Here is a 12,981-nt window from a genome sequence, read left to right on the forward strand (position 1 = left end):
GGTTAGTAGTCTGTGTCTCACCTTACCTCGTCTCCCTCTTGCTGGTGGTGTTGTGGGGGTACGAGATGTTTGATTCACACTCAGGATGGGATGGAGAAAGGAAACTCACAATGTGCTCTCTGTATACAAGTTGTATTGGATGTACAATGCAGCTAGTTGCTGGGTAGGCAGCATGGTAACAAGCGTTGAGCAGAGAGAGCTGGTTGGTGAGGGTGCCCAGAGCAGGACACACAGCTTGGGGAACGCCAAGGTCGCCGGCGGGAGCGGGAGCCGCCAGGCTGGCGCGGAGGTGTTGCTTGCTGGTGGCAGTGAGCAGAAAGAGGTAGGTCGATACGATACGAAGTCTTTAGTTAAGAGGTGAAAGAAGATTATTAGGAGTTGAAGGAAAAGTGGTGAAACTGAAATACAGTAGGAGTAGAAAGAATCTGGGCTCAACCAGATCGCTTCATCTTTCTTATTGGTGTTTTGTCTTTGTTCTGCTCCCTTGGGTCGTCAGACCTTTGTATTAATATTGGTTTATTTATATAATGCTGCTTATTATTATTATTTTGTTATTGTTGGAGTTAGTGAGCCCGCCCAGGTCCTTGTGTAACTGGGAGGGTAGTCACATTTTTTTTTTTTTGAGGTGTTAGTTAAGTGTTAGTTGTGTTAGTCTAAAGGTACACTGTATGGAGAGGCCTGCCAGGTTCTTAGTGGAGCTGGTTGGTCACTCTCATCTTTATTCCTCTAGTAATGTTTTATGTAAAAATGTGTATGTTGAGGCAGGAGGTGGTTCAATTACTTCTTCCTGGCTGATATAGCTGGGAGGGTAATCACATTATTATTATTAATATTATTAATATTTATTTATTTATTTATTTATTTATTTATTTATTTATTTTTTTTTGAGTTAGTGAGCCCGCCCAGGTCCTTGTGTAGCTGGGAGGGTAGTCACATTTTTATTTATTTATTTTTTTTTTTTTACTAAGATGTTAGTTCAATGTTAAATGTTAAATGTTAAATGTTAAATATTAGTTATGTTAGTCTAAAGGTACGCTGTATGGAGAGGCCTGCCAGGTTCTTGTGGAGCTGGTAGGTCACTCTCATCTTTTATTCTCTCTATTAATGTTTTATATGTATATTGGGGCAGGAGATGGTTCAATTACTTTCTTCCTGGCTGATTTAAACCAACTGTGTTCTTGGAATTCTTCGTTGTCTATATTATTTATCCAGTTTTGATATGTTTCTGTGTTAAGTTCAGTCACTTTTTTCCAAATATTTACAGCTTTGTTGTGTATATCTACATTGATTGCTAAGAGGTTTGCTCTCTTGTGTAGCTGTTCATTATTGATGTGGTCTGTATATTTTATGTTATATATAAATCTGAGGGCTATATTTTGTACTGTTTGTAACCTTTTAATGCACGTTTTACTAAGGGTGTTCAATGGGATGGGTGGGTAGTCCATAATTGATTTGACAAGGGCAATATAAATCTTTCTTTTGTTATTAATGCTAAGGTTCTTAAAGCGTTTTATTTTTGATAATCTTATTCTTGCCTGTCGTTCTTTATCTTTTAAGTATGTTATATATCCTCTTTTTGTTAGTTTTAATCCAAGCATCCTACCTTCAGTGTCGTATGGGTATAGTTCCTGGTCGACTATTACTGGACTTGTTTTAATCTTGGCTATTGGTATTATCTTGAATTTGTTCTTATTTGTCCTGATTTTCCATTTTTTCTCAAAATCATTTATGTTTTTTATCGCTCTTACCGTGTAGAGTGCCATAAATTGAGTTGATTTTCCTGGGTATGATACTATTTGAGTAATATCATCAGCAAACATTACATATTCGCTAAAGGGGGTAGGTTGAGGTGTGTCTGAAGTATAAATTGTATATAGTGTTGGAGAAAGGCATCCTCCTTGAGGTACTCCACTCTCAAGATTAAACATAGTTCCCAAAAAGTTTCCAATTTGAATTTGTGCTCTCCTATCATCTAAATAGTTACACAATATTCTTAGCAAGTATTCGTTAAGTCCCAGTTTTAATATTTTATATTTCAAGCCTAAATGCCAAACTTTATCAAAAGCCTTAGAAACATCCCTTAAAATTATATTGATCTGGTTACCCTTGCTTTTTTCTATTGCAATTATTTCCGTTATTGTAGCTATTGCAGTTAGGGTATTTCTATTGGGCATAAATCCATGTTGTCTGTTGTTAGTTTTCCCATGTTGTGTTAAAAAGGCTATAAGTCTTGAATTTAATATTTTTTCCAATAGTTTCCCGGTAATTTCTAATAAAGATATTGGCCTGTAGTTTAATATTTCCTTATTGTCCTTACCCTCCTTAGGAATAAATATCATTTTAGCATATTTTAGTTTGTCTGGAAAGTAGGTCACCACGAGGTGAGATCTTATATAGCGGAGGTAGGCGTGGCTTAATAGTTGACCTCCGTCATGTAAGGCGGCGCTGGTTGACCTAGACCACAGGCATACACTGTGGAATTCGCAGGGTCGGCTACTCAGCGACAAAAGCGTTTGTAGGGGAGGAATCCACTACAGTGTCTTCCTCCTCCAATAATGATTCACCCAACAATGTGTAGCTACCATGTTGTCTAATTTGTAATTACAACCTGAAACCCACTAACTGTGGTATATGTTCTTTGTCGTGTATATAAGAATTTTGTTGATACATTCATTATCTCTATTATTGTAAATCACCTCCATCACCATCTTAATGTTATCAGTAGATGGAGATTTCTTTATGTTAATCTTTCTCACATTCAACCCCCCCACTCCCTTAGAAACATTCAGGTGCAACATCTGTTGAGTCAAAAATTTCCTTCAATTGCTTCATTATTCAAACCTCAGATGTTTCGAAGTCACATTTTGGCTGAGAGCGGGAGAGAACTATTGTCTGCAACTGTACGGTTAAGGCTACTTTACGGGGTGATCTACAGAACTTTAACAGAGGCTTGACAGCAAGTTACAGAGGGTTTACTGTACATTTTAGGCTTGGCACTCAAAATTCTAAAAAAAACCTTATCTGGTAACCTCTAGGTCCTAAGCATACTTTAATATATATTTTGAGATGTTTTGCTTTTACTAGATTTGATTTTTGAAGAGGTTTTATCTGAAGAAATGCTAAACTTATCCAGCTAACATTTTATTCTTTCCATTGACATCAGATCAAACTCTGGGGATCTGGGATACTGAATACATCAGTGTTCCTACAGTCAAAATATTCTGGGTCAGTGTCTTGCCAGTGCTTCATGTAGAGATCCCGTAAGCCATGATAACTAAAACACGTCAGTTTAGTCTGCATTTATGCGGTCAATTGAACCCGTGGAGGTCCGCGTAAAACGAGAAACGCGTAAACGAAATAACAGAACATATGGGATTAATTGAAATAGAGACTGGGCTGACCCCCAAACTACACTTTTTCCGACACAATACATATGTTGTAGTAAAAATAACATCCTAATTTTATGATGGTATGCACACACAGTTAATATTTAAGAGAAATATCAATAATATTAGGTTTTTTAACACTTATGTTCGTAGAAAAGATGGCTGGGCACACGGGGATGGGGGGTTGGTTCCGAGGCAGAGGGCAGATTATTGGCCCTCACTTGTATCACTATCCACCACAGAGGCTTGCAGGACCTCTTTGTCAAACCCCTCAAAGTCCATATCCTCACTATCACTATCACAATCACTGACTTGGGCCGGCTGTGGTGGGTGGCGGGTGAAGAACTCGGTAATGTTTTGATGACTGGGCGACCTTGTGCGCACCCTACCTGCGCCGCTTCCTGCGTAAATGATGAAATTTACTGCGTAATTAAAACATTTCATTCTGGCAAGGCACTGCGTAAATGACCAAACGCATAAACTAAAACAGCGTAAATCCAGACTATACTGTATAACATTACTTTTTTCTGGATATATGGGAACATTGTTCGCCATTGACTAGACGCAGCATGAAGGCTGACAATGTTTATGGGACGATGCGCCAAACTACAAATTGCCACACACTAAACGCATTATTATTTCCTCTAAGCACTATTAATATATTTCAGAAATTATTATTTTCAATATACAGTAAACCCATATCATAAATCTACACAAGGGACTGTTCGTTCATCTTCGACAGTACTGTACATACAGCCACACCTGCTTATGCCAGTTAAAGTACCCTAATATTTCCTGGAAGACCATTTTATCAAAGCAATAATAAAATAGTTAAAAATTACTACTGTACTGTATCTTAAATATAAACCAACCATAAACAGTATCAAGATACTGTAAAAAAATTCTATGTAGTACATATACTGTATGTACTATACAGTACAGTATTGGTAACGAGTGTTTATAGTGAATACATGTACTGCATTGAGCCTACATAAGTTAAAGACCATAATAATTCCTCTAAATACATTTTATGAGAATACAGTACTATTAATACCAAAATACTGTACCTAAGACTATGTTAATCTACAGCACGAAGATGCTGGAAAACCGGCTTTTTGAAGTGAGACAGATTGTAAGAGGATGGAAACAGAGAAGGCAGAGTATTCCATATTTGGCTGTGTGAAGAAAGAAAGATGTACCATAACTGGTTATTCTAGTGTGACCAACAGTCAAGACGAGTGTTATGAGCCCACGGCCTTGCCGGCGGTACACAGGATGCCAAATCCACCGACCAATGCCAATTAAAGTACCTGTAAATGAGAGAGTGAAGCAACATTGTGGCAAAGAGAAAGGGAAGAGAGATTATTGACTAAAGGAGGAGATTCAATAAGATGAAATGCCTTTTCATTCTGGTAAAACACTGCGTAAATGACCAAACGCATAAACAAAAACCGCGTAAATCCAGACTATACAGTGATCCCTCGGTTAACGAGCGCCTTGGTTAATGAGATTTCGGTTAACGTATTGCCTTCCATAAGATTCTCAACTTCGGTTAACGAGCATTCCCTTGATTAACGAATTCCTTACAAGCGCCCCTCAAGATGTTTTCGCTTGCACACTAGCTGTCGGATTAGTCCGCCAATACAGTAATCGGTTCTAGGGCTTAAATTCCTTACTATTTTAGTATACAGTGAGCCCTCGCTTTACGCGGTTTCACTTTACGCGTTTCCACGTTTACGCGGTACCCTGCCGAACACGGAATGCTCACTTTATTCGGTGTGTGTACCCTTTTACGCGGAGAGCGGCTGGTGGTCCTCTCGCTCCGCGCCATTTTTGGATCCAAACCTCCCGCCATGTTGGGTAAGCAGCGCAAGTAGGTTGTGCAGTGTATGTCTTTGTTGCATTATCGGTGACGTCATATGACGTATCGGACTGTGATTGGGCCAAGCATCCTTACCTCCCTCCCCGCTAGCTGTGATTGGTTTATTGTACTATGACGTGCCCCACAGCGGAAGCGTTCAAGCCCCTTGACCTACCCGCGTCAGTTACACCCCTCCCGGCTACACCGTTTATATCGGTATCCATTGTTCCATAAGAATGGCTTCCACCGGACCACCACCACCACCACAAAGAAACCTTGCATTACCTGGACCCAGCCGCCCTAAGCCAAAGAAGATACGACGTTCCTTAAGCTACGAAATTAAGTACAAGATCATACAAGAGTTGGAGAAAGGAACAAGACAGGTTGATCTCGCGCACCAGCATGGTGTTAACGAATCAACTATCAGGACAATTAAGAAGTGACAGAGACAGAGACAGTGATGATGACTTTGAGGGATTTGTCAGGGAGGCACAAGTAAGTATGGATGACAGTGATGAAGACTCACCCGAGGGCCAGTAGCCAGCCCTCTGCCTCGGAACCAGCCTCCATTCCCATACGCAGACCCATCTCTTCTACTAATATAAGAGTTAACCCTAACCTTGTTTTTTTCTAACCTAACCTACAGTATATTCTTCTCTTATTGATTGTTCCCTTCTATATTATGTGTGTGTGTGTACTGCGCACCTCATTGTCATTCCTAAGAACCCGTTTTAATTCATATTACGCTACATAATATTCAAATCCACCGCGCTTGTAGAATCTCAGGAGAGACGTGTATTTCCCAGCTGTTTTACCCTCAGGATCACTCTCAGTAAGTCCCGCCTTCGAACACAGTTGTCACTACGTTTATTGCACTCTCTACTGGCAAACGCAACCTTGAATTAGTCTGTTTAAATCAACTTTAGTAATTCGCCAGACCTTTGTCAACTGAGGGTCATCTTTGAATGAGTAACAGTTAGTTTGTTTGTGATTATTGTCATTGCGTGAGTAGCGATCACTGGCAACTCAGGGGTATATAAACTCAAGATGGCCAGGGAGCGCGTTCCCTGACGCTGCCCCGTTTGTCTCCAGGTATGTTCCGTGTTCCCTAGCCATTCAGTTGAGTCAGTCAATTGTAGTGAATATCAGTGTTCACCAGTGTTCATGATTTAACAGTTGAATTGTCATTCACCCAGCGTAGAAGTAATATAACGTAAATACGTCTGTCGTCTAGACAAGAGAGTTTGTTGGTGTTGTCATGTTTCTCAGTTCCCTGACGCTGCCCCGTTTGTCTCCAGGTCGAGGGTGGGCTTAATTGAAACCCACCGGTCGCTCGGAGCCGGTGGATACCCAGCAGTGGTCAATATAGGAGTGATGGCGCTGATTCGACATGATTAATCGGCTCTACTCTACCTCGTGGGCCGAGGACCCCAAACCCACCTCGGGTCGGAGTGTAACCGACCACAACAGCAGTTGTTAGAGGCGCCAGTGCTATACACTGGGACAGGCCTTGGAATTATGGTCCACAGTGTGCTTGTATGTGTTTTTACCAGTATGTTTTATAAGGAATAAATCAATTAAGACATATTATGGTTTCACCCTTCTTTACCCTTATCGATCTGGTCAATGAAAAACCTAGCCCAATGCCTAGTCCACTCTGCCCGCTACCTAACGAGCTACATGCTGTCCAGAGGGGGTCTGGTGGCAGCGACCCTTAGAAATTAAGATTAGAGTTAAGTTATCCCCTTAGACTTAGTGACCCCAGAATCTGGCAGTATATGTGAATACCATCATAAAGTTAAGATGTTATTTTTACTAAAACGTACGTATTGTGTTGGGAAAAAGTGGAGTTTGGGGGTCGGCCCGGTCTCTATTTAAATTAATCCCATATGTTATGTTGTTCACTTTACGTGTTTCTCACTTTACGCAGGCTGCCGTGGGTTCAATTGACCGCGTAAAGTGAGGGTTCACTGTATATCAAGAAGTTTGTACTATTCAATAATTTTAAAAGTCTTATATTAATTTTTTTTAGTCATTTTAACAATTATTTAACATAATTGAATACAGGGAAACTAGCTTTTAGCGTGCCAAACAGCCTGTCAACACACCAAGCAGGCATCAGTCTCTGTGTCTTTTCAGTGGAGGTAACATCTTGCTTCAGACTCTCTTCAACATAAACGCTTTTTTTCTGTGTTTCCAGTCAAATTATTGGTCATTTTGAAATTTATTTTACATATTGATGATATTTAGCGCAGTGCAGTGTTGATTTAAAGAAAATATTCTTTATTTACAGTAATTAAACTTAAAATATCATGTGTTGAAATTGTTTTTTGAATCCAGCATGGGTCCCAGGAAATCAAGAAAAGCAATTTCAATCCAAGTGAAACAGGAAATGATTAAAAAACATGTAGAAGGCATTAGAACAAATGTGCTAAGCAAAGAATATGGCATGTCGACATCAACTGTCGACAATTCTTGCACAGAAAGACAAATTCAAGGAGGTGAAAGTGAGAGACAAATCTACCAGTGTGTTTAAAGGTAGATCCCTAATCGCAGAAACAGAGAGGTTACTTTTCTTTTGGATTAAGGAAAAACAGATGAAAGGTGATTCAGTTTCTACTGAATTTATTTGTGAAAGAGCCAGGGAGATTTACGAACATTTAAAGACAGATCAACCTGGTTCTTCAGGAACAGAATTTGAAGAGTTTAAGGCCAGCAAGGGCTGGTTCGAAAAATTTAAGAAAAGAAGTGACATTTTTAGTGTTGTTAGGCATGGTGAGGCTGCTAGTGCTGATAAGGAAGGAGCAGCAAAATTTTTAGTGGAGTTTAAAGAACTGATGGATACAGAAAATTATCTTCCACAGCAAGTGTTCAATGTGGACGAAACTGGGCTGTTCTGGAAAAAAGATGCCCAAAAGGACATTTATCACCAGAGATGAAGCCTCTTTACCTGGACATAAACCCATGAAAGACCGTCTCACTCTATTGCTTGGTGCCAATGCTTCAGGAGATTTCCGACTGAAGCCTATGCTTGTCTACCACTCTGAGAACCCCAGGGTGTTCAAGCAACAAAAAGTGGTAAGAGGACGGCTTGGAGTTTATTGGAAGTCCATCCATAAGGCATGGGTGACAAGACAGCTCTTTAATGTTGATGTGTTTTGCCCTTCTGTGAACAGCTACCTAACCACCAATGTCTTGGGTTGCGTTGGGCCTCCTGCACAACCCATCCCAAATGTTTGTTTACGAAGGAGATAAGGTAACCGGCCAGCCATAACTGGGACATGTTTTCAACTAGTGGTATGTTAGCCAGCCGATAGGGGGGGCAGGTCAGTGAGACAGTGGTGTACTGTTCATCACTTCACGCCTCAAAAAACCAATTTAGCCAGTGGGCTTTAGACCTTGGGTTAGAGAAGACCTCCTGCTCCGCGGACTTAAGAACAGGGGCCATACAGTCCTACCAGTGCTACGAGTCTGTGCGTGCAAATCCCCGAGATTTTTGTTAAGTCCAGCGACAAGTTAACACATCCTGTAAAGGAAGTGATCAATGGTGAGGACCTGTTTGCTACAAAAGCACTCCAGGCCGGCCTAATAGATCTAAACAATTAATTCTCCAGGTTGACAAACTCTCCCTTATAACTTACGGTACTGTGGCGTGAATGTGAGTGACTGACCTATCCATGCAAATTATAAGTCCAGTGTATGGAATTGTGCTAAATAAACGTAAGTGCAATCATCTGCCCGTATCTGTGATCCCTCTATTATTATTATTACCAAGGGTAATGACTGATTGGTTATGACAAAGTATAACCAATAACTTAGATGGATGTAGGAAATTAATGGAATTCATTAAATCATCATTTATCAAATACACAACGCATTGAATGCCGGAAGCAGAGCGAAATTCTACGTAGTGATACACCATAATCTCTTGGGTGAGTAACCAGTGTGAAGGTATCTGAGTTCTACGGTAAGAAAACCACTTTCCTGCATTTAAAACGTAACAACCAATAAACTCCCTTTAAAAGCTCTTCTCCTTATGGATAATGCCCCTGGTCATGACCCTCAACTTGCCAGCACTTTGGAGTCTCAATTTGACTTTGTGAAAGTGTTGTTTTTGCTTCCCAACACTACATCAATCATACAGCCAATGGACCAGAATGTGATCAGCAACTTTAAGAAGCTGTACATGAAGAAAATGTTCAGGAGGTGTCATCAGGCAACTACCACTGATCCTGATCTATCACTGTCACAGTTCTGGAAGACACAATACAACATCCTGGAGGCTGTAAAATTTATTGTGTCCTCATGGCAAGAAGTCTCCACTAGATCCCTCAATTCTTCATGGAAAGCACTGTGGCCATCAGTAGTCCATGATTTTGAGGGATTTCAGGAAGAAGCAGAGTTGGACCAGGAGATTGTGTCCATTGGTCAGTCATTGGGCCTTGAAGTGGAGGAGGATGATGTAGAAGAGCTTGTGATGTCTCATGAACAGGAACTTACTCCTGAAGACTTGCAGCAACTGGATGAGATGTTAGAGGCTGACATTGGTGAGGAGGAAAAGGAAAGTAATGACCATATGTCAACTTTAGAGTTGAAAGATGTTGTTGACCACTGGGAGAAGTTCAGGAAATTGGTTTCAAGGCACCCAGATGTGGAAAAATCAGAACTAGCTTTGTGTCATGTTGAGGACACAGTGGTCTCCTTCTTCAAACATCAATTAATGATGAGGAGGAGAGATGTCCCACAGAAAAAAATTGACAGTTTCTTCACTAAAAGTCAGTGGGAAAAAGATGCTAGCCCTCAGCCTTCCACTTCAAGAAGGAGAGAGGATGTTCCTGCTGGAGAATCTGTCAGTCCAGAGGTTCCTGACATTTTCATGGAAGGTGACTCACCTTCCAAGAAGCAGTAAAATGCTTCTCCTCCACCTCCACTTCCTTCTCTTCTCCCTTCTCCTCCTCCCACTTCAAATTCACATCAGCATCATCATCCAGAAGCCTTCTACATACACACCTCAAAGTAAGTGTACTTTACTACCTTTTTTGTTGACTTTAGGCAATTTTCGGTGAGCTGGAACCAATTACCCAAAAACCCATTGAAACAATGGTTTCGGTTAACGATCAACCTTCTGGAACGAATTGTGCTCGTTAACCGAGGGACCACTGTACTGTACATGTATTTTATTTTCATTTAAGTTAAAAAAAATTAAATTGTCATTATTACTGACCAGATTTGGTACAGGAAGCTGAGATGCCTATATCAGCATCTCATCATCTTCCCATGATACGAAAAAAAAGAAAAAAGTTTCGTAAGTTCCAATTTTTCGTAGTTAGATAGAAGCCTGTATTTTTTTTTTCATTTCAGACTCTTGCAATTCGGGGACTGCTTATATACATATACATACACACACTGAAACCTTACTTACTGGTAGTATTCAATATCTTAGGATAATTCAACATTATCTGTTATGGTAGAATTACTGTGGTGAGAAGATTTTTTATTTTGAAAAAATAATCATAGATCAAAAATCCTAAAATAACCCATGTAAATAAAAAATAATAATCTTCCACTCATCATATATACTGGTGCACATCAAAAAAAATTATAAAAGAATTGAGAATTCATGTCAACAAAACACGTAACATTTGAAAGCACCATGGAAGTGGTATGAAATGCAAGGTAAAGAAAAACTTAGATTTTGTGGAAAAGTTATTCCAACATCAATAATGTTATAATAAAATATAATAACTTAATACAATACAGAATTATGATATTGCTGGGACACAGCAAGCCTGTTACACAAGTGTCCCTTGAGACAAAGCAGTCAGCCACTTACACAGCATAAGTAGAGTACCATGTGTATAATACTTGGAACTGTACTGTATTACACTTGTCCTGTTTTTATTAACCATGGCTTCCAAGGATTCCCAAGAGCCTCAAAACCCAGAGGAGCATACACTAGTTAATACAGTTCTGCACTTTGTTGGCAAATAAAAATTAAAGTTTACAAAAAAATTACATCAATGGCAGTCAGCATCACAGTAAAACTCTTAACAGGTAATTCCACAATCCTTATACAGTACAGAAGAACCCTGATTATATGGCACCTATGTGAATTGAAAGGTGCTAGATAAAGAGATTTTCTGGTTAGCTGAACCTCACTCTTAGGATACTCCAACACAACCTACAATGCCCAGTACTACAGGCTGACCTCACAAATTCACGACAGATCTGTTCTGAATTTGGCTGGCGTTAGGTAGTGCCAATTCTTGCCATGCGAGGGCTCTGCACACTGCCTCCGACTCATTACTACTTCTCTACACTTACCATTTGTCTCTTACTGTGTTTTTCATTATTTCTGACTTTGTGTGTTATGCATTCATGCCTAAATGCCCCAATGATAGTTCCTCTTGTGCTGCCCCTGAGAGGAGCAACTTGATGTGATGTGATAAGGCAAAGATTGGTAGAGTTGAACTTGCTACCCAAGACCGTCTCTATCATCCTAAACACAGGCCAAAAAGAGTCTCAATTTATGTTTTACATTGCATATTTAATGCTCATTATGCTTGAATAAAATGTCTGCTTTAATTTCTTGCTTGACAGTGTGCACGATAGATATAAATCATGGGTAGACGGGAGTTTTTGAAGGGTGGGCGGTCTCTAACCCCCTGAATTTGTTATATTCTTATGGGATTAGTTGCTTCGATAACATTCGATTTACTAACCAATGACTTTTTAGTCCCTATATGCGTTGGTTATCGGGGAATGCCTGTATTAGTTTTATTAGTCTTACTATAATATTATTAATATTAGTTTTATTATCACTATATTTATATTATTATTTTTATCATTATTACTATTTTTTTAATACAGTACGCGTAGTATTATTAACGAAAATCGGATCAGAGAAATTAAGCTGCCTTTTCTTTGAAACTTGTTTCTTCATTATTATTCTCACGTGTGACTTTATGCTTCATCAACTGGTGTGATTAACTTGTGATTGGTTAAAATTCCTACATAGTTTGTTCCAGGCACAGTGATTGGTCTAGCAAGGAATGAAAACTAATGCATTACAACTTCCTCTGGTGATAGCTTACTGAACTAAACTTACTTGCAGTCTGTATGAACCGTTGGTGAATCGCCTATTACTGAGATCGTACGGTTTCCTTAGCCTCTCGAGATAAGGGAAAAGATATGAACGAAATTGCGGTCATGTTAGTTAATCTGGGCCCTGAAAAACTGCTCAATAATTCTCTTGGTCTAGTAAAAATTTCTATATGTTGAGCCAGCTAATATTGTTATCATTATACGAGTGATTATTCAACTTTAGTTAAATCCTCCTGGAATGCAATACCTGGGATCAAGGCTTTGGAGTTGCTTTACCTGGAGTTGCTTTACCAAGGAATCTCACTTAGTGACAACACACAATGGATATAAACCAAATTTTTGGGGAAGTCTAATGTGCCTAATTATTTCTTAATTAATGATATCATTTGATATCAACCAGCTCACAGATACCCTGATGGATTTCTCTGTTCTAATAACAAATGAAGATTGGCATGTGATATTTTTCCAAAAGAAAACACTACAGGGAAACTCCGAAAGTATTTTTAAAATGTAAATATTGTACTGTAATTCTAATGGTGTACACATCAAGAGGATTCCTCCTAGCTCCATACTTGATCTCTATTGGGCCAGGAATAACAGTCACAATACAAGACTGGGCTACTCACCATG

Source organism: Homarus americanus, unplaced genomic scaffold, assembly GCF_018991925.1.
Source record: "Homarus americanus isolate GMGI-L3 unplaced genomic scaffold, GMGI_Hamer_2.0 scaffold6317, whole genome shotgun sequence".
NCBI classification, from domain to species: domain Eukaryota; kingdom Metazoa; phylum Arthropoda; class Malacostraca; order Decapoda; family Nephropidae; genus Homarus; species Homarus americanus.